At 46.7% G+C, this 23,347-nt stretch overlaps 1 pseudogene; it reads right to left on the reverse strand.

Annotated features, from left to right (window-relative positions):
• Window positions 1-6,992: 6,992 nt before the first annotated feature.
• LOC149869250 (DGAT1/2-independent enzyme synthesizing storage lipids-like) overlaps window positions 6,993-23,347 on the reverse strand; it is a 33,814-nt pseudogene continuing 17,459 nt past the window's right edge.

The following is a 23,347-nucleotide window of genomic DNA, read 5'->3' on the forward strand; positions in this document are numbered from 1 at the left end:
ATTGCAAACCTCCTGAACTTCATCACATTCCATTTCAGAACCACAACAATAGAAGTCCAGGGGCAGGACGCTGCCTGCCAGACCCAATGCCAAAGCTATTCACCATCCCAGGAGATATTTAGGTAATATGCCCCACTGACCTTGTGTTTGTGTGGGGGGGCAAAAGTCTGGTTTTTTCACTTGCTCCAAACCCCTCTCCTCTTCCTCTTCTTCCTTTTCCCACCTCCTTCCAGAAAACTTTCATGGGAGAAACTCACCAGGGACAGCAACCAGCCCAGTAATGAATGAAGATAGTAAAGAGGAGAGGAGAGTGAAATATCTTCAGCTTTGCAGTTTTTTAATTTTTTTTACAGTTTATATCTATATTATATTGTTAAGTTGTATGTAGTTATTGTTAAGATGCAGCATTTTCAGTAAAGTGTTTTATTGTTCCTCTCTATATATATGTCTGCATCATGTTTTCTTTGGGGTGGATGGGTGGTTGGGTTAGTTTGCAGAGACTGCGCCCACCTCAGCCTGGGGATGCTGTGCTTGGGCAGCATTTATGGAGTCATGGCATTACTGGAAAGAGTAGTAAAGAGTAGCAGGGTGGATTGTTATCAAATCAAGGTCAAATGCTTGTTAAGTGCTAGCTAGGGTGCAGTGCAGCCAGCATTTCTTGTAAGAAAAAAGATTAAACAACCCCACCCACACCCAAAAGCAAGCAGGTAATCTTCAAAACTTCTCCATGCATGGACCTCCCAGGGCCTTTAGCAAGTCTTTAAAGACTTTAGTAAGTCTTTAATGCATTATAATGCATTTCCTATGCACAGTCACCAAGCGGGGTTGAGGTTGGGATTAATGTTTGCTGCCGTAGCTCCAAAGCAGCTTTTTTTTCCTGAGTTTTTTCTTTGCAGGATGTACTGTTATGGAAGGTGTGGTGCAAAAATGACTTCCTTTTCAATACTTTCTTTAAAGAATACATGCAATGTGTTCTTTAAATCCTGCATGCAGCACCTTTCAGAGCTGGGTTTGCAGCCCCCCCCCCCCCCAACCTACTCCTCCTCTGGAGATAGCTTATCAGATTTTGTTCGGGATTGCTTTGTCCTCTCTTGCCAAATCTCAGCCCTTCTCAAAGGATAGGGAGAAGGTGAGAGGGAAACAAGGAGCAGCACTCCCAAGACAGCCCAGGGTAATCTCTTCAGCTACCTCGAAACCTCTGCAGAATCAAGTGTATTCAAAGAAAGCACCATTGTGCGGGAACTTCTTTTCATCCAGATTCAAGAAATTTGTAATACCTTCATCTCTCTACACTAGGTATTGGCATGTCCTCATCAGATGGTCTCAGCTAAGCTGGGAGCTGCTAATTAGCCAAGGCCAGGGTTTCAAAAAGCACCCTGCTTCCTATAGAGAGGCCAGAAGTGTTATACAGAAGATGGCTATCCCCATACGTATTATTGAGGTGCCTGGAGGGGAGGCCAACCAACCTGAAATATGGGCCCTTACCAGCTTTGTGTCCAGCCTGCAAAGCTACTGCACTCCCACCCCTGGCTGGCTGCAAACCACTCTCCATTCCCAGATCCATGCCCTGAAATCAAGCAGGAACTGGGGGGGTGCTTTTTGGAGAGATGATGACTGCACAACTTTTAAGGAGTCATGGTATAACTGGAAAGTTGCAGGGTGGACAGTTATCAGATGGAGGGAGGTTGAATGCTTGGCCAGTGCTACTGTGCATCTAGCACTTCAAGAAAAAAGACTAAACAAACCCACCAACAAAGCTTAGTTCGGGAGGGAGGGGACCCCTCAGGTGGGGACCCCCAGGCACAGTCCCCCAGGAGCCCCCTCAGGTGGAGATGTATGACTTGACTCATCTGGCTGGCTGAGTCAGGCCATGTTAATCTCCATTACATTGTAACTTTGGAATGGTTGCTGACCACAAATCTTAGGTAGGGAGGGGCCCGTAGGTAGGTGGGTGGGTGGGGGAGTGGGGAAGACAGAGGGAGGGAACCCCTTCCTGGTTACTGAACATGCCCCAGCAGGAAGATGGCTGATCCCAAAGGGGCCCTCTCAGGTACCACCCCCCACCCCAGGCACAGTTCCCTTGGGACCCCCTCAGGTGGACATGTATGCCCCCCTCACTGGCTGGCTGAGTCGAGCCACGCTAATCTCTGTTACATTGTAACTTTGGAATCTCTGACCACAAAGCTTAGGTAGAGAAGGAGGGACCCCCTCAGGTGGAGGGGGGACTTTCTACTTCCTTATTTATTTAAACTACATTCTGTTATGTAAACTACTTTCTGTTATCCTTATTTGTTTAAAATCTTCCTTCCTTCCACAACTCAGAGAAGAAACTCAAAGGGACAGAAGGTTCAACAATATTTGTGGCCTGCAACCAGGAGGAGGAAGTAATACACATTCAGTAAGGGTAGTATGTAAAGCAGAAGGGTATATATCTCTTCTCCATGGGAATAGAGAGGCCTAGGGAGGAGCTTGAACCAGGAAGTGACACACACCATGGGAAAAGAGGCAGGGAGGGTGCATAATAACCTGCCTTATGCTCACTATCTGTTTTATCATCATAAGGAATCAAACCCTAATTATAAGTCTATATAACATAAGTCTATATCATACATTAGCTATATATGGTGGGGAGGCCCAGGATGTGTGTGATGAGTGCAGGGTGATAAGGCAGATCTACTTGCTTTGAAATGCTCTGATAAGGAATTGAATCGTTACAATTATTATTGATCATTGTCCGGGAGTTACCCGGACTAGGGGACCCTGGGAGGCTCCTTCGGCCCGGACGCAGGGGGCGGAGCAAACACTTACCCAATCCAGGTACCCAGATGAGGCAGGACGGTTAAAAGATAGCCCGGGATCAGACCCAGAGGCGGGAGCAGCAGGACTGGAAGCGTCGGGGCGGACACTGACTGCCGGCAAGGGAGCAGAGGGGCGGATCCGCTGCTGGCTCCTCCTCCTCCTTCTGCCCAACCCCAGTGCTGAAAGTCTCCATGCCTGGGTTGTCACCCACAGCCTTGGAGAAAATGATGGACAGCTTGTCGTAGAAGGTAGCAAGTGTGTGACCTGCCCCAGAATGGGAGTTCACATTTTTGGCTCTGTAAAACGCTGATCTCAGGGACTTAATCTTTCACTGGACCAGAGTCCAGTCACGATTATGCCCTCATGCCTGCATACCTTTTATGATCTTGACATAAACAGACTCGCCTTATTCCTCCTACTTTCTAGTCTGTTGATGAGCCTTTGCTCTGACCAAATGTTGATTAAGTCTTCCAGTTCTTTCTGGGTCCAGTTCGGTCCACAGGCACTGGAGTTATCAACCTCCTGGGCTGTCAGCTCCATCCTGCTGGCCTTGGCTTTCTGGAACATGGTGAAGCAGTTCATGGTCAACAGCACAAGTGATTTGTGAAAGGGGCTGGCAAATTTTGGGGGATGGGGTACCTTTATACTCAGGCTGTGCTTGCATGAAGGTCTGGGAAAATTCCAAGGATTGTGAAGTCATTACCTGTAATTGTCAAAACACCCAAAGGTGATGAAGCACCCAGTTTAACAACAAAAAAGACCTGGTGATGGGGTAAATAAGGCCACTGTACCCAGAATGTTGCAAAAATCAATATCAACCTGTCTGCTTGTGCAAAATAATTTTATTATAAAAGCACAGCCTGTTTTTCCTAAAGTGACAAAAGTTTTGAGTAGCCTCCATTACCGGGAGAGGAGTAAGCAAAACATTTTTTGTTTGCCAGCTTGATTACATCAGAACACCAGTGGCAGCTAAGGTCAGGATGAAAGGATAAAAGGATGTGCAAAAGCCCGAATGCACTGGGGTGCCAGGGTAAAGTGTTGAAAAAGCAGTTACACCAAGCTCCAGACCACACACCACCCTACAGTCCCTGCCCACCCGCTTGGTGCAGACGGGTGAGAAGCCGCTGCTGACAGAGAGGTGCAAAATGGAGAATAAGGATGAAATTCGTGACAATAGAGAACAACACAGTGAAGAGTCCTTTGACATGGAGAATATGCAGGACATGGGTGAGCAGGAGGATGAGGAGGAAGTGGCAGTACTGCTTCTGCAAATGCTGTTTCCCTGGGGAATTACTGCTGCAATGCTTGAGAAGGATAGGAACTGGTGCTACAGTGCTCACTGGCAAGATGTGTTTCTGGTTTCACAGCATTAATGACAATAATAAGAAGATGATACAGGTACCCAGAGGACTTGGAAAACACAGAGGAAAGCAAAGAAGTGGAATTTGACTGGGCTCTGGTGAGAAACCTGAGGAGGACCAAAATTCACATGGTATGGGCCTGCAAGAATTGTGGGAGCAAATTATGCTGATGACTTGGAACGACCAGCAGTGGCTGGAAATGTCCTGAATGAAAAGGGAGATGTTCTATCATATCGTATCAATGCTGGGGCTCCACATCACTAAGGAGGACACTAACATTCATTGGGTCATCCCACCAGACAAGAGGGTTGCAATGGCCATAATGAAACTGGCCAGCCCATCCCGCCTCCACCACATTGTGAACCAGTTCGGTGTGGCTGCCTGCATAGACTGGCAGATCATGAGGTATGCCAGCCGCTTAAGGAGACCGTTGCAAACAAAATTATCAGCCTGGAAAATCCGCAGCAAGTCATAGATGGCTTTAATGAGAAGGGGTTCCCTAACTATGTGGAGGCTTTAGGCAACACTCACATTCCAGTGCTGTGCCCTGTGGGGAGGGGGAAGGCTTTCACAGACAGGAAAGGATATGCCCCCATGATCCTGCAAGCCGTGGTGGACCACTGGGACTGGTTCATAAACATTTATACCGGGTGGGCCGGCAGTGCACATGATGTGGGCATGTTTAGAAACTTCCCTCTGCCTGGCCTCATAGAGAAAGGACGCTATTCACCCTGCATGGAGGAGACAGTGATCCGCAGTGTTGCCGTGCCCCTGGTTATATTAGCGGATGCTGCCTACCCCTTAAAGCCCTGGCTCAGGAAGCCTTATGGAGGGAACATCACTGACCCACAGAAGCTGGTTTTTAACTACTGTCTGACCAGTTGCAGGATGGCCGTGAAATGTGCATTTAGCCGACTGAAAGGATGATGAAGGGCGCTTATGTACCAGCAAGAAAATATTGAGATGGAACAAGAAAATATCATGGCCTTTGTAGTAGCAGCCTGCATGCTGCACAATATCTGTGAGAGCCGAGAAGAGGTTTTCAAGGAGTCATGGGAAGAAGAAGTGCGATAGGCAGTGGGCAGACAACAGAGACATGTCTGGGCAGCAGCAGCAGTAGAGGGACTGAGGAGATATCTTGAAGGAGAGGCTGGTTGGACAGCCCTTGTGTGTGATTGTCTGGCAGGATATATTGCTGACAACAACACCTATGAGTGCTTTGTTCTTTCTCTTGGTTATGTTAAAATAAAGTCATTTACTCTTCAAATTTGTGTCTGTCTACAGGAGCATGCAGTGTTGCAGATGGGGGACGGAAGGGAAGATGGTCAGGGGAAGGAGGAGGAAATCTGGACTGGGCTAGGGGTTTGATGTTTCCAGACTGTGAGTGGTTTGGGGGTGGAGGGCATTATGCACCATCACCCACATCTGAATGAGCCCCTCCCCCGCATGGGTGAGAAGGTTAACTATTATAGCTCTTGGCAGGGTAGTAGGCAGGTGGGGGACCAACCCGAACACCAACTCACATTTTCAAAAACATTCCAAAAACATTTATAAAACAATTCACAACACACCTCCAAAAGCCGTATGTGGCACTACACAAACAGATTGATGGTGTACCTGGGTACGGAATGGGAGGGTTCCAATGGAAGCCCCCACTGGAAAATGTATAAAGATCAATGCGCTCAGGAATGCTGGGAAATGTAGTCCAAAAAAAAAGCCAGAAGAGCTTGCCGCCACCACCAACATGGACAGCAATTGCCAATCAACCAGGTGGCAACAAGCACCCACCCACCCACACACTACTCTAAATCCTGAATATTTTTATGATATCATAGCAGTTATCATAGCAGCTATAATAAGTAAAAGAAAAATCACATATATTTGTAACATGGTGGGATGGGAAGGGAAAGGAATGGAAGGATTCAAGTGGCTTGTCTTTGGGGTTGGGATGGGGTCTTTGGAATCGCATACTCATGGAGAGAGACCAAAGCAACTAAGCATAGGCAGGTGCAAGTGACAAGGATTTTGAGGTGACCATAACCATGCCCAGGGAAGACTCCCAATGAGTCAGGACTGTCCAGTGAGAGTCCAGGGGCAAGGACTGGGGAGCCCAGGTGGTTTACATGCATCTGCTTTAATACATTAGGAAAGACATTACAGAAGGTAAATTGGTATTTGATTCCCCCTACTGAAATCTGCGGGGAGTGACACACAAGGATTAACTTGCTCAAAAGTGCCCTTCGTTGGAACACGAACACTGTGTCATACAAACAAAAATGCACCACGCCAAAAAAAGCTGTGTTAAAATTTTCAGGTGCTGTACATTAACGCCTGTGTCATCTACACACGCTTACTGTTATTAAATCCTTCCTCAGCCCTCACCAGACCCCATATGCTGAGACTGGGGCACTGTGCTACCCTATGTGCTAGCTGTAGCACACACGGCCACAGCCATTGGGAATCCTCTGTGCCAGATGACAAGGAACAAGGGCCCTCTTTTCTTTTGGTTCACTAACTTCACAAAAATGCATCTTTTTGCATAATCTCTCCATGTGTTGCTACTGTCCATACTCAAGCAAGGTTCCCATTAAAATCATCAGAAATCTTGCTTGGATAAAGAATTGGACCCTGCATACGACAGAAGAATCTACAACTAATCAAATCATTTTCAAATACACAGACACCTTTAAATTAAATATGCAACATCAATGACAATCAACTAGCAACCATTTTTGAGGAACATTTATTTTTACATAAATTTTCAGTGGGATGCTTATTGAACTACATGTAATTTGGGGTTTTATAACTGAGTCACTAAATAGGTAACATGTTCTAATCATCTTTTTGTGGTTTATCAAACCGTGCCAATAAAGCCTTCCATATGCTTCCTGGTATTTGCTGGTGACTTTGTATCAGTTTTTGGAGTGCAGTCTTTGCCTGTTAAGTAAAAAGGAAGAGACAGTTAAGCTTTTAAAAGTCTTCACATTATGCAGGCATACACATAGCAGAGCCCCAGTTATCTTTTTCAACTTGGAAATGAGGAGTTGGGGGACAGAAAAGGTGCATGTAGATCTCTCTACACAATTTTCCTTCAAAAAAAAAAAAAGAACTGTAGTTATAATTTTGGAGAGCACTTAAGCAGCTGCATAACTCTCATTATGGGTTTTCAGTACATACTAACATTATGAGCATACATACCTTACTGACTTAGGCAGTCCATATGAATTTATAATAATGAAACTGAAATGATAAATGCAGAAGGCCTCATTTGTGCTTCATCTGAAATGTATGGCAAAATTATCTGCTGACCAAATGAGAGCAAGGTTGCTGTTATATTTTAATAAGCACTGCATAACTTGTCCTGCAAAATTACGAATGGATTGTAATATACTATCTTTTCACTTAATTAATATTTTAGATTTTTTAATTCCCATTGAAACAGTCTGGGAATAAGGTTTTGTGAAGTCAGTACCCAAGTCTTCCAGAAGTCAGAGATATGGAATTCAGCAAATAGCTCCCTCAAATTTGGAGAGCATTACAAGGAAAATCCTTTCTAACTGGCACTAGCTACTGAGTTCAAGGCCTAGCTCCTCTGATGAAATAGAATGGACCTGACTGGCTCTACAGCTACACTTCCTCAAAGAGTCTACGTTTCCCCAAGAACAGTTCTTGCAGTCAGAGCAGGCTGGGAAAAAGGAGGTGTGAAGGATCAAATATTTATTCCTAGTTTTATAGAGTAGGCCTCTTTGCAGGTCCATGGCAAGTGGAGCAGGATGATGTCAGGACCAGTCAGGGAATCAGGGGGTGGCGGTGAGTTGGGGGCCCTGGCAAGAGAGGCAGCAACATTTGAAACCACTGCTGTAGTCAAGCAGGGCGGCAACCCAAGCAAATATTTTAACACCAACTTCTTCCTGGAAACCAAAACTTTCCTTCTTTTACTGCGGTTGATATTAATGTAGCCCAGGTAGTACATGGTTATGTACTCCCCTCTCCAATCAAAGGGGAAAGTTAGCAGGGCAGGTGCATGGTGGGGTGAAACTGCTGCTCCACATAGTTTCTCTCCTACCCCTATAGAGCCAGAAGTGGCACAAGACATGAAGGCAAGAAATGAAGGAAAAGTAATTCAAGCAGTAGAGGAAAAAATACCCACCACTAAGACCCCTGGCAACACTATATCACTGGCAGAGTTTACAATCAGCTACTTCAGGTGTGGCTCAGGAACATTATATAATCCAGGCTGCCCAACTTCAAAGCGACCATGGGCCACATGCCATGCAAACAGTGTTTGTGCTGCCTGAGGGCCCCCCTACTTCCACACACTGTATATGTCTCCAACTACTGTACATCACTTACTGAGCTTCACTGCATGGGCACCTCCCTGCTGTGCCATGCCATACAAGTTACCCCTCCCCTCTGCATGGCGACCCTGAGCCTGGGCTCCCTGGCCCCCACAGCAGTGATTTCCTGCCTTGACCTGCCTAAAGGGGCACGATCAGGAAGCAAAAAATGACAGAGCGGGGAGGATCCTGGTAAGCCTGATGTCAGCAGCCTCCACTGTGGTAAGGGGAGCAGTGCCTGGGCAGGAGGTGGGCAGCAGTAAATTAACCCCTCACAGGTGGCCCACAAGCCACCAGTTGGAGAGCCGTGATGTATCCCATAACTCAAACTCTAAGATAAAGTCTGCAATAACATGAAATGAAGATATATATGCACTTGAAATACTTATTTCAAGTAAATGTAAGAGAAAATTAAGATCTAGAAGAAAATTTGATATTGCTAGAGGACCCAATGTACCTTTTCAGCTAGTTCCTCAGCAGTCATATTTGGATCATATGGAATAGGTTCTCCAATGTGTGTGCGAAGTTTGACTGGAAGCCCTCCATGTGGTCCAGTGACTGACAACCCAAGAGTTTCGTATAACCACCGAGTTAATTCTGTGCATTAGTTTAAAAGACAAAAGAAAAGGCTCAGAGCTTTGAAAGACTAAACATATATTAAGCTTAACAAATAAACAAAGCTGCCAAATTTCTAAATATTAAACATTTCCCTCACAATCAAAAGGCAAGACATGGTGGCACCTTTGAGACTGACTGGTTCAGACAGCCTAAGTTTTCATAGGTAAAAGCCATCACATTCTATTATTTCACTTACCTCCTTAACCTCTAGTCTGGATATTTTAACTCAAAGGCTGCTGGTGTCCAGAGCAGTGCAGCCTGCTTGAGTTTTATATCAGCACCTTAATAATCCAAAAGCACTGATTCTCAGTTAAGAATAAAAAGTTTGAGAACTGCTGCACTAAAGACACACATCCTTAACTTCTATGAATTAAGAAACACCTTATTTCAAAAACATCTTTATTATTACAGGGACCAGGCAGTGGGGGCAGACCAATGCCCAGGCCCACATGACCCTGAACTTGAAATTATCTCCTTACTTCCTCAAACTTGGCTTACCGCCTTATATCTTGTAGCAGCTTTCAAAAATTGTCCTGATTACTAAGAGTGCCCCAATACCCTTACTAAGAATCACTATTTTAGCCACTTGACTCATCAAGTCAAGCTGGATCACCTTCCATAGTTGTTCCCAGTTCAACTAATACTTTGAGTCCACATACCAGCCCCATAAGGTGATGGCTGGCTGGCCCAGGACAGTACTGAGGCTCAAACCAGCCCTAATGTAGTCTTTGCAGGCTGATGATTAGCTTATTGCTAGCTAGCTCCAAGACTGCACCAGAGCTTGAACCAACTGGTTGGAGCCTTGATGTGTTCCAATTCAGCCAACAAGCTACTGACTGGCAGGAGGCATAACTGTTGTGAAAGAGATGTCTGTCAGAAGCCTATGCCTCATCCAAGACACACATATTAATATCTGATAATCCATGGGCACTTTCCATTTTCCACACAATTGAGAGAAAACAAAAACATAGAAGATTCAAAGGAAGATACACATTTTTAGGATACACATTTTGAGATAGAGTAGTAACAAATGCTCAGACAGAATATATAATTTAAAATGCCTCTTACTGTTTTCTTTAGGCATCCTATATGCTTCCCGAATATTTTCAGTATACATTGGGATGATGGGCTGAGGAGGAGAAAAAAACCCCAAAAGATAAGAATTTAATAATGACCATGAAATTAAAAATCCATATTTGTCTTCTGTCCAAGTTCAATAATTTCAAGAGGGAAAAATATATGTTTACACACTAACAAACGTCCATTGATAGATAGCATCTGGCTTAGAAGGCTTGTCTCCCATAAGCCTTTTTATAATTCACACTTCATTCATAATTGTACATCTGAATATTAGAGCTGGTCAAGGAACAGATTTATCATTAGCTACCACGCCAAAACATCCAGTAGTCTTGTACATAAAGCACCTTCACAGTGAGAGATGCAGCTTCAAGGGTCTTGTCTGAATTTGGGTTGAAAAAGGACCTGAAATGGTGTCTTTCATATTCCAAGGAAGTGCCCTGTCCAGTAAGTTATGGACCACTATGAAGAGACATAGATATTTTTTCCAGGGAAAAATCTGAAATGTATGTGTTGGGAACCCTCAATATTTTGGGGTGATTTGTGAGAGGTCATGCATGTTTTTCCAGTTGGATTTATTGTTATGATGTCTGGGTGCTAATGATGGCCTGTGTTTAGTTTTACCATTTTGGTAAGTTTATGTGAACTGTAGTCATGGGTGCAAATAGGTGTGATCTTATCTTTTTTATAGTATGGTCAGAATTAGGCAATATGGCAGTAATTAAGTTCAGTGTTTCATAGATTTCATAGACATCAGGGCTGGAAGGGACCTCAAGAGATCATCGAGTCCAGCCCCCTGCCCAAAGGGCAGGAAGTCAGCTGGGGTCATAGGATCCCAGCAAGATAAGCATCCAATTTACTCTTGAAGGTGTTCAATGTAGGTGCTTGAACCACCTCTGCTGGCAGACTGTTCCAGACCTTGGGGGCTTGGACAGTAAAGAAATTCTTCCTTATGTCCAGCCTGAAGCGGTCTTGCAGGAGTTTGTGACTGTTCGACCTAGTCATCCCTTGGGGCGCTCTGGTGAACAAATGTGTTACTCTTCTATTCACACAAAGTAGTTCTGGAGATGTGCTCAGTGGCCTCAGATCACATCTGCATGGGCCTATGGGCCAGGCAATGGTAATTCACATTGTAAAGGAAAGAGTGAGAAGGCTAAGACCAGGAAACAGTCTGAAAACTTGAAAAATGCTGTCAAACTGGGATAATTTTTCTATCTCTTTTCTTAAGAAGGATAGGGATTTTCTTTTGTATTTCCTTCTTATTTTTTTTCTATCTGGAATGAAAGAAAATAGATACATGACAATGCCCATATCCGTGACTACTCCCTTATTGGCAGGTGTTAGTGGATGTCTATCCTGCAACAGTGTCTGACCAGCTTCAGACAGAAGTACAAGAGTCTTTTCTGTCTTGAAGAAATCCACTCCCAGACTCTTGTTTTACCTCTTTCCACAGGTGTCTGTTAGAGCTTTCATGTTTGGACCAATAAAGAAGGACTGACCAAGCTCTATAACGCTCCTTTTGAACACCTCTTAGAGCTTGATCTCCAATCTATGGACAAGAGATGCTGCCCAACACTACAGATCTCTTTGCAGCTTTCAACATCATTTATCAGGAACCTCCACCCTCCTTGGCACCACTGAGACTGGCACTGTGGCCAGTCAATGGTTCTGTTAGTATTATTTTGGCTCTAGAGAAAGGCCTTCCATTACCAGCCCATTGCAGAAGTCCATTTCTTCCACATCTGGGTGATCCAAATTTCAGCATTTACAGGCTCCCACTGAAATTCCAAGTCTCAAACTATTCACAGCCCTTTACAATTCTCAAAACCTCCAGTCTCAGATTCCTCAGCCCAAAATGACTCTTGGAGAAAGAAATTATAGTCAGACAGTATCATCACCCGGAACAGCAGAAACTTTATAGTTGTTGAATAAGAAGTCTCCTTGCTTCTGCCCTGAGCATTGCACAGCCCATGGCAACTGTAGATACTTTAGCAATCAGTCTTTGGACTGAACTAACGGACACCAGAAAGCTTGGTATTACTTCTCTGCCTTCAGATTTGTCACCTCTTGCTCAGAGGCCCATTCTTTCAGTGACAAAGAGCGACTTTACCATCTCACCAAAATTAATTCTTTCTACAAGTGCCCTTGCATGGGAATATTCTCTTCACCCAGAACTGTACTCAGTACTGTTCTCTGACTCGATCTCATCAACACTACAAGCAACATTTCTTCCAAGTGTTGCTGTGGCACCAACTCTGCGCTGGTAATTAGCCCTTCCCAGTATCACACTTCTTCATATACTCTGTGGCTCCTCACTGTGCATAGTGGGTGCCCATGCAGTTGTCAATGACTGTTGCTCAATGGCCTCCAGGCTATTGTTCAAAGTGGCTCTTTCGGCCTTGAGGATTCTGGTCCTTAACATTCTCTCCTCATGCCCAGTTGTTTGTTTGGCTAAAAAAAAGGCTCAGGCTCCGGAGCGGTGAGAGACGCGCGGGTGAAGCCCGCTGCGCCCCCGCTCCCCTGAAGCCCCCCAGAAACCCCCCTCAGCAGCCGCAGAGCCCCCTGCCAACCCCCAGCACAGCTGGAGGTAAGTGGGCTCGTGGTGGGAAGGGGTTAACTCCTCGCTCCCTGGGAGGAGGCGGCTGCCTGGTGCCGGCCGGATCAAGCCCCCGCCCAGGCCCCTACTTGGCCCAGGCCCCCAGGGAGTGACAAGAGAAAGAGTGGGGTACTCACCAGTCCCCCTCCTGTAGGGCAGGGGCCCCCAAACCCCGGGCAGGGCCCCCCTGGCCTGAGAAGCCAGCGTTCCCTGACGGCAGGCCCATTGCGCATGCACGCAGTTTAAAAGGGCCTGCCAAACGGGGGGGAAAAAAAAAAGGCTCAGTTAGGCTCCGGAGCGGTGAGAGATGCGTGGGTGAAGCCCGCTGCACCTCTGCTCCCCTGAAGCCCCCCAAACACCCCCTCAGCAGCCGCAGAGCCCCCTGCCAACCCCCAGCACAACCGGAGGTAAGCGGGCTCGTGGTGGGAAGGGGTTAACTCCTCACTCCCTGGGAGGAGGTGGCTGCATGGAGCCGGGTCAGGTCAAGCCCCCGCCCAGGCCCCTACTTGGCCCAGGCCCCCAGGGAGCCACGCGACCGGAGCCGCGCGAACAGGCTGCATAAACAGGCACTTGAGTTAGCGCGGAGTTCGCACAGGAGAGGGCGCAAGAGGGCATGAGACCCTGCCTGCGACCCCCCAGAGTAGTCAGCCCCAGCCGTAGCCAGCCTACCAGAGGCATGACACGGATGGGCACGCGCCGCACCCCAAGGGTCCCCTCGGGCTCTGCGGCCCCCCCATCGGGCACCTCAGAGACGGCCACCCAGATGGAGCCCATGGTTCCAGGCTCCACGCAGATGGAGCCCCTGGCTCTTGGCTGCGGGGGCTGCCTGTCCCTTTTTCAGGCTCTGGGGCCTGGGAGCATGGCCACCTCACCTTGCGGGGTCTGCTCCCTACTGGGGTCTCTGGCGTGCCAGATGGAGGAGCTCCAGGCCACAGTCCAGAGACTGCGTGCCATCAGGGACTGGGAGCAGGAGATAGACTCCTACTGCCAGGCCCTTCTCCCCCGGGAGCCGCAGGGTAGAGCACCGTCTCCCTCCATGACTAAGGAGGACTCTGGGACCTCCTGCTCTGCCCAGTCAGGGGCATGGACCAAGGTGGTCAAGGGCCCCAAGGCCCACTGCACCAAGGCCCCTCCCTCGCCGGAGCTTAGCAACAGGTTCGCACCTCTTGCATCCCCAGCAGAGCCTGCTCAGTTGCCGGCTCCTGCAGGCAACCCAGGCTCAACCACAGCTACTGGCCCCGCTCTCCCCAAGTCAAAGTGAAAGGTGTTTGTTGTGGGAGACTCCATCCTGCGGGGCACTGAGGGGGCAATCTGCCGCCCTGACCCCTTAGCCCGGGAAGTCTGCTGCTTCCCGGGGGCCTGCATCCGAGACATTGCGGAGAGGATCCCAGAGCTCCTCCAGCCCACAGACCACTACCCCATGCTCCTTATTCACATGGGCACCAATGACACGGCTCAGAGCACCCCCATCCAGGTCATGAGGCGCTACAGGGAGTTGGAAGCGGGGCTTAGGGGTCTGGGAGCTCAGGTGGTGTTTTCATCGATCCTCCCAGTCTCGGGCTATGGGCTGAGGAGGGAGAGGAGGATCCACGCAGTGAACCAAAGACTGCGGAGCTGGTGTCATCGGGAAGGCTTTGGCTTCCATGACCACAGCCCGCTCTTTGGCGAGAGAGGCAGCGAGCTGCTGGGAAGAGATGGCCTCCACCTCTCTCCCCTGGGGAGGAGGCTCTTCTCAGCCAGGCTGGCTGACCTGCTCCACCGGGCTTTAAACTAAGCCCGCTGGGGAATGGGGGAACTACTGCCACTGCTGGCCCGCTGAGCAACCCTTGCAAAGCCAGCAGACCAAGGCATTTAAGGGAGCCCACCCCTGCCCCAGCCCTGGCACAATCTGTGGGCAAGGCAAGAGCCTCTAAAGGCACATTTGCCTGCCTGTACACTAATGCCAGGAGCCTGGGTAACAAGCAGGAGGAGCTTGTCCTCCTGCTCAGTGCAAAGAATTATGACATCATTGGGATAACAGAGACCTGGTGGGACTCCACCCATGACTGGACCACGGGTATAGAGGGCTATACCCTGTACAGGAGGGATCGTGTTGACAAAAGGGGCGGGGGTGTAGCTCTCTATGTGAAGGAAAGCTACGTGTCCCTGCAAGCTGATGTTGGCGACCGGCATGGACAGCTAGAGACCCTCTGGGTAAAAATTCATGGGAAAAATGGCACAGGGGACACAACGGTGGGAGTCTACTACAGACCTCCCACTCAAAGTCCTGAGCTTGACCAGGAGTTCGCCCGCGAACTGACTGAGGCCGCTTGCTCCAGGACCTTGGTTGTCATGGGTGACTTCAATTACCCGGACATCTCGTGGGAAGATCACTCAGCAAAATCTGAGCAGTCACAAAGCTTTCTCTCATGCGTGGATGACATCTACCTGACTCAAGAAGTCTATGGGCCAACGAGAGGCAAAGCGCTGCTCGACCTGGTACTGGCTACGGGGGACAACCTAATCGGCAACCTAGTGATCGATGGGAAGCTGGGTGACAGTGATCACCTTCACCATCCGCCGTAAAGCTGGCAAGTCAGTCAACAACACAGAAGTCCTTGACTTCAGAAAAGCCGACTTTGACAAGCTCAAGAGGCTTGTCGGTCAGGCCCTCAGGGACCGTGACCCCAGGGAAATGGGAGTTCAAGAAGAGTGGTTGCTTCTCAAGGAAGCGATCCTCAATGCACAAGCTAAATCTATTCCAACACGGAGGAAAGGCAGCAAGAAGGCACAGCAGCCCTCCTGGCTCTCCAGGGACCTAGTGGACCTCCTGCGGCTAAAACGGAAAGCCTACAAAGGATGGAGGACGGGAGTCACCTCCAAGGAGGATTATTCTGCACTGGTCCGGTCCTGCAGGGAGCAAACCAGGAAAGCCAAGGCTGCAACTGAACTCCAACTAGCTTCAAGCATCAAGGACAACAAAAAGTCCTTTTTCAGATATGTGGGGAGCTGGAGGAAAAGCAAGGGCAATGTTGGACCCCTGCTAAACCAGATGGGGCAACTGACAACTTACGCCCAGGAAAAAGCCAACCTATTAAATAGGTACTTTGCGTCAGTCTTTCACCAGTCCCATGGGACGCCCATGCCTGCTGTGGGACAGGGAGATCTGGGTGATGGGGATCCCCTACCCTCCATAAATGCTGCATAAATACTCATGAAGGAACACCTTGAGAAGCTGAATACCTTCAAGTCAGCCGGCCCTGACAATCTGCACCCCAGGGTACTCAAGGAGCTGGCGAGCGTCATAGCCCAGCCCCTGGCACGGATCTTTGAAAACTCCTGGCGCTCTGGTGTAGTGCCCGAAGACTGGAAGAAGGCCAATGTGGTGCCGATCTTCAAGAAAGGGAGGAGAGTGGATCCAGCTAACTACAGGCCCATTAGCCTGACTTCTATCCTGGGGAAGATCTTAGAAAAGTTTATTAAGGACCACAGCCATCCTTGATGGACTGGCCCAGGCTAACATCCTAAGGGATAGCCAGCATGGGTTTGTTGCGGGTAGGTCTTGTTTGACTAATCTCATTTCCTTCTATGACCAGGTGACCTATCACCTGGACAAGGGAGAAGAGATTGATGTCATATATCTTGACTTCAAAAAAGCCTTTGATCTGGTATCCCATGATCACCTCTTGGCCAAACTGGCTAGTTGTGGCCTTGGCTCCACCATGATCCACTGGCTGGGAAACTGGCTCCGTGGTCGGACCCAGAGGGTTGTAATCGATGGCAGTCACTCATCGTGGTGCCCTGTGACCAGTGGGGTCCCTCAAGGCTCTGTCCTGGGACCCATCCTGTTCAACATCTTCATTAATGATGTGGACATTGGAGTCAGGAGTGGACTGGCCAAGTTCGCCGATGACACCAAACTTTGGGGAAAAGCATCCACGCCAGAAGATAGGTGGGTGATCCAGGCTGACCTGGACAAGCTCAGCAAATGGGCAAATGAGAACCTGATGGTGTTTAACACCGAAAAATGCAAGGTTCTCCACCTTGGGAGGAAAAACCTGCAGCATCCTTATAGGCTCGGCAGTGCTATGTTGGATAGCACTACAGAAGAAAGAGACTTGGGGGTCATCATTGACCACAAGATGAACATGGGCCTGCAATACGATGCTGCGGCTAGTAAAGCGACCAAAACGCTGGCTTGCATCCATAGATGCTTCTCAAGCAAATCCCGGGACGTCATTCTCCCCTTGTACTCGGCCTTGGTGAGGCCGCAGCTGGAGTACTGCGTCCAGTTTTGGGCTCCACAATTCAAAAAGGATGTGGAGAAGCTTGAGAGAGTCCAGAGGAGAGCCACGCGCATGATCAGAGGTCAGGAAAACAGATCTTACGATGACAGGCTGAGAGCCATGGGACTCTTTAGCCTGGAAAAGCGTTGGCTCAGAGGTGATCTGATGGCCACCTATAAGTTTATCAGGGGTGACCACCAGGATCTGGGGGAACGTTTGTTCACCAGAGCGCCCCAAGGGATGACGAGGTCGAACGGTCACAAATTCCTGCAAGACCGTTTCAGGCTGGACATAAGGAAGAATTTCTTTACTGTCCGAGCCCCCAAGGTCTGGAACAGTCTGCCAGTGGAGATGGTTCAAGCACCTACATTGAACACCTTCAAGAGTGAATTGGATGCTTATCTTGCTGGGATCCTATGACCCCAGCTGACTTCCTGCCCTTTGGGCAGGGGGCTGGACTCGATGATCTCCCGAGGTCCCTTCCAGCCCTAATGTCATGAAATCTATGAAATCTAATCCCTGGTGTATGCCTCAGACACTCAGGCTTCATTATAGTGGACTGAAGAATGATTCCATTCGAGGGGAGATACTCAGAACGATAATCCCAGTCTATCAGAAGATTCAGGCACCTGCCATATCTAGTGAAGGAAGTTGTCCAAGCTCTTCAAATATCTCTGGAAGTGGTTTTTAAAACTTCTCATTCTCAAGTGGACATTTTCCAGCAGACTTACCTTTCAGGGACATGCACCATTTAATGGAGAGACATTACGGACTCCACAAACCCAGTCTGGAAGAGCCTGCATCTTGAACAGTGATGGACAAACACATCACCCAAAAGGCATTAAAATCCTTCCTTGCTAGAAGGTGAACTACTAACACAAAGGTGAAAGAACTCCATTCAGCACAAAGTGATGGTAGACTGGAAAATAATCACTCCTTCATAAAAGGACTCACTTCTCAGTTAGTTTACAATTCTGGATCTGGAACTACTGAGTGCTTTTTGATTCAACTACATAACCATACATAACCATAGTGCTGACCTGGCAAACTTTCATTCAACAACTCAAAATGAAGCTTTGCACTTAAAGGGCAGCTGGTAACAAGATTCACTTTACAAAGACCCTTGAGGTTGTGTCAGCCTCATCCAAGTTCTACAGCAAAGGAGGTAGGAAGGACACAGTCCTGATGGCTCCAGGGATCTGAATTTGCAAAGAACATCTAAGTCATGGTTCAAACCATCCCATGCAAGTCCCCTGAACTGTTCATCACTATGATAGGTAAAGCATTTTGCATCCTGTTGGCTCTTCTAGGATGAACCCTTTAGGAACTATTTGATGGTCAGGCCTTCCATTGGAACCAGAAGTCTTGGGAAGTTTAATGTCAGAGCCGAGACATTTTTGAAGATTTTTGGAAGATATATGCAGTGGTAGGTGAGACAGAAGAACTTAAGGGGATATGTTTTATTGTGGGAGAAAAGACAAGAGAAAGGATAATTATTCAAATGTCCATGGACATGCTTGAGATGGAGGAGGATAGAAAAAGGGTTGGGGAATTATGTACAAAAACTTATGTATATTGAGAAGTTACACAATAAATATAGTATATGGGCAGGACTGCAGTGAGCTCAAGTGATAATGAGGGGGGATGAGTTCATTCCTGGCAGGATTATGCATGTACCATCAGTAATCCAAGTAGGACCACACCAAGGGTTTACAATGTATTTCAGACAGCCTAAACTCTATAGCAACTGTAGGCAGGAAGAACATATGGCCACATATTGCTGGTATGCAATATGCCACAGACATGAAGAGAAAGGGCACAAGGTGGCAGAGTGCCAAGCAAGAAGTACTGAAGTGTATTATGTGCAGGGAAGAAGGATACTTATAGCAGCAATGCCCGTGGTCCTTCTCAAATAAATCTAGATCCACAGAAGAGCAGCAGAGACATGAAAATGAAAGTCAGAAAGAAGAATATGTTGAGTCATAATGCATGACATTGGAGGAGATGCCGCAAGAAGGAAGAGCCAGGGTGGGATAGAGGGAAATTTCCGTAGCCAAAGGAGCACAGCTGGTGACAGAAGAGAGAAAAGAAGGAAATAAAAGTGGAACAAGTGACTTTGAGACACAGGAAAGAGAAAGGAAAGAGGAAAGCATGATACAGGAACAAGAAGGAGTGAGGATAGAACAGGAGAAAGAAGAAAAGAGCCAAATTGGGAAAAGAGAGAAATCACATGCTATGAAACTCCAAAAGAAGAAGCAGACAAGGAGAGGGGGAGGGACAAAAAGGTCATCAGAGCTAAGGTCATCTGGGACTAACACAAAGGGAAAGGTGAAAGGAGAGGTATGGAAGCAGAAATGTCATGGAGAAGGGAAAGGGCAACCTTTATTGAATGTTAAAACAATAAAACAACTGGCAAAGACTATAGGGATGCAAAGAGGGGAAGGATTAGAGTTGACCGGCATCAAGCAACAGCATAGAAGATTTGTAAAGTGATAGAGATGTGAAATTTAAATGGACAATGACAACTTCATGTATTGCATCTATAAATGTCAGAAGTGTGTTACTGAGAAAAAGGTGGGATAAGATTATGCCATTACTGAGTGGGGTAAAAGCGGAAATAATATGTTTACGTGAGTGTGTAATCCCATGGGAGAGGGATTACAAGTGTTTTGTAAAGAGATGGGGATGGGGACTATCATGGTGGGCAGGTTTAGATGTAAAGAAAGCAACTGGAATCATGATTTTGCTCAAGAGTGAGGAAGAGGAAGTGTTACAAAGCCTTCTCTCGTGCGTGCATGACCTCTATCTGATGCAGGAAGTCTACGGGCCGAAGAGACGTAAAGCGCTGCTCGACCTGGTACTGGCAGGTGAGGATGAAAAGGTAAATGGTTACTTAAGCAAAGTATTCCCCATACAAACAAGAATGAGACAGGAATGCCTGCTGCTCCCCTATCTTTTTGTGTGTACAATGGAGCAATCAGCTCAGAGAATTGGGTTAAGCTGATAAGCGGTGTGAAGATACCAGGAGGAGAAGTTAAATGTGCATTATATACAGATGATGTGAACATGATGGCTCTGAACAATGTATCAAACAAGAGGGTATTGAAACATACTGGCCATATATACATGAGATGCTGACTGCGCAGTAGCCTGTGACTACTGTGCAGTAGCATCGCATGGCAGAAAGCATAATGCAACACTACTGTGCAGTAGTCTCAGGTGAATGCACATTCAGTATTATAGAAAAGTTGTTCCTCAATGCTACTGACTCTGGTTACTGTTCAGTCATTTAGTACTTGTTGGAAACATCTACGTGTGCATTTAGGTAGCACTAATTTTACTGCACAGTAAATTACTGCAAGTAATGGGCCAGCATCTATACGTGCAAGCATTACAATGCAGAAACGCTGCGTGTGGACCAATTTGGGGCTCAAGTCAGTCCACACACACAGTGTTACTGTGTAGTAAGGCATCTGCATGTGCTTTACTGCACAGTAACTAATCAGAAATAAATTTGATACTTGCATGATGCAGGTATCAAATTTATGCCCAAATCAACATAAGTCACCATTTACTGTGCAGTACACATGTGCACATGTAGACGCATGCCCATGCTGCACAGTAAATTTTCAATTACAATGTGTATGTGTACTGTACATTTAGTACTAAGTGACTGCATAGTAATGATTGCGCATTCAGAGTCTCATGTAGATGCAGCCACTGAGGACTGCAGCAAAGTGACAACAGCAAAATTATATAAGATGAAAAGTACGCTGATGAGTTTGGGGAACCGGGAGAATTTACAGGAGTTCAGACTCTGTGCGGCAGGGGATGTAATCAAGATCTTGGGAATCCATAAGGATACCCAAGGGAAAGAAACAAAGGCATGGGAGAAGTTAGAGGTAAGAGTGGGGCAGTTGCTGGAATTGTGGAGTGATAGAACGTTATCTTTCAAAAGTAAAGTGACTGAGGTGAAAGTAGTACTCTTACCAATCAACCTCTACATGGGAGTGGTGTATCTACATCATGGCAGCAGATAAAGACTATGCAGAGAGCTGTCTTTCTGAGGAAAAGTAAAAGAGAGACAAGAGCTAGCAAAGAGCTATAGAAAGCTAGGTAATTAGGAGGCTGCAGAATGCCAGGTATGGAAAGTTTTGCGTGTACTTACTTTATAAGTATGTTCTACAAAGAGATAACAGCGGGGGTGGGGAAGACTGCATTTTTATGCTGTTTACTGGCAGGGGTACTGTTCAGAAGATGAGGCATGTGTGAGGGAGATTGGAAAAAGCCATGAGCTTGGCAGCCACCAGCCCACTATGCAAAGATGGAGAGCTTTTTAAGGGTAAATAAACTTGAGGGAGTGGGATTAAAGTGCTTGAAAAACCATAAGAAGGTGATTAATAAGATAAGAAATATAAAATAACAATAGCTGGGAATCTGATGAAAAGACAGATGGCAAATGTGTGGAAATAAGCGACAGATAATAGATTGAAAGGAGAACAGACAGATATGGATGTCATATGGATGTTGATATGGAATATTCTTCCTGTGCAGGATATTCAACATAAATGGGGTTTGGCAAGATCAGCGACCTACCTGAAGAAGCGATGTAGGGCTGAAAAATCTGTACTGCATGTATTTTGGAACTGCCCTTTTGTGCAAGGGTATGGGGATGGAGTGTCAATTTTTGAGGGCTATGAATATGAACTGTAACTTAACATATGAAATGGTGATGTATGGGTTAATAACCAAAGGACTGGAGACAGAGACTGACAACCATATTACTTTGTGCAATAGTAATGATAAGGAAGGTGGGAAACCTATTTTTGGTCCAGGGACTGGCTTTCACCAGAAGAGAGTGCTTTCAGTTGCCAATATATAAACTGAAATACTATGAGGATCCAGATGCAGATGATATGGGGAAGGAGAAGGCAAAGAAGAGATGGAGAAAAAAATGGCAGTGTTTCTTCCAAAAGGGCAGAGGGCCAGTGAAAGCTGTTGCTTCATCCTGGATTTCAGGGTGATTCCTGAGAGATTAGTACGTTAATGGTGAAAAGGGTTTTAAGAAGAACAGTGTTGTCAAGTTTTGTGTTAACGTGGTTTCTTTTAGTTGTTTTGCAATTTTAAAAGGGTCCGATTAGCATTTTTGGCACCAAGAGAGAGTTTTTGGAGCTTGTTTTAGCCTCTATGAGTATTGGTTTAGTATTGCAGTATCTCCAGGCCTGATGCTCATTCACTCCTGGAGAAGCAACTGCCCATTATTTTTAAGGGCCACATAAAAAAAGGATCATATCAGTATGCTTGTCCAATGTGGGCCATGCATTCTACAGTCATGCTTAACACTGTCTGCATTTAATTAGTTTAAATGTTGGTTTCTGTTGCTGAGCACTTGCTACTTTAGGCAGCAATTTAATGATAGACAATGTCTAATGAGGTTTCCTTTTATCCAAATGTAAGATGAGGAGCTGTTTTTCCTATACTGATTAGGGGAAAAAATGCATCTTATAATTGAGCAAATACGGAAAATGGTAGGTGTTTGAGTAGTCACAAGCTGATAGCAATGTGCTCTTTCCTCCCAGTATTCATGAAAAACAGCATTCCTGACGGCTATCACTTCTGTTTAAAAAAAAAAAAGCATCCACAAAAAGAAAAAAAGGAAAGGGAACAAAAGGGAAGGAGAGAAGAGAAAGAGAGAAACTACTATACATGCTCAACAACTGCCCCTAGTAGCCTTGGCCTATCTGCACAGGATCAAGTTATATGAGTAGGGAAGAAAAAAAGAGGGAAAAAAGGGGAAAAAAATGATTCTAATAACCCATGTGAAAATCTTGTGGAAAGGATCACTTGCTTCTACTTGCTGGTATTTTTTATGAAGTCCCATTGCATCTGAGCAGAGGCACTACTGCACATGCTCAACAACTGCACCTAGTAGCCTTGGCCTATCTACGCAGGATCAAGTCACATGACCAGGGAAATATCAAATTTACAATTTTGTGGATTTCACAGATTCCATGAAATCTGACACTCCCCATGAAATCCAGGTAATGCCAGTGAAATCCATGGAATTTGCAATATCTACTGAAAAAAAACCTACTGAGCACTGTGGCAGCTTGTCGGAGTGGGAAAGTGAAGGGGAAAGGCTGCTTGCTTAAAGATGGCTGTTGCTGCTAATTGGCTGCAAGGGCTGCTTGTCACATGGCCCTGGCCCTATCCACCAATCAGCAGCTAGGGTTGGGGGCTGCACGATGGACAGCCCTTGCAGCCAATCAGTGATGAGGGGTGGGGCCACCAGAG

The sequence above is a fragment of the Crocodylus siamensis genome, chromosome 3 (assembly GCF_052110815.1).
Source record: "Crocodylus siamensis isolate JL-2025a chromosome 3, ASM5211081v1, whole genome shotgun sequence".
NCBI classification, from domain to species: Eukaryota; Metazoa; Chordata; order Crocodylia; family Crocodylidae; genus Crocodylus; species Crocodylus siamensis.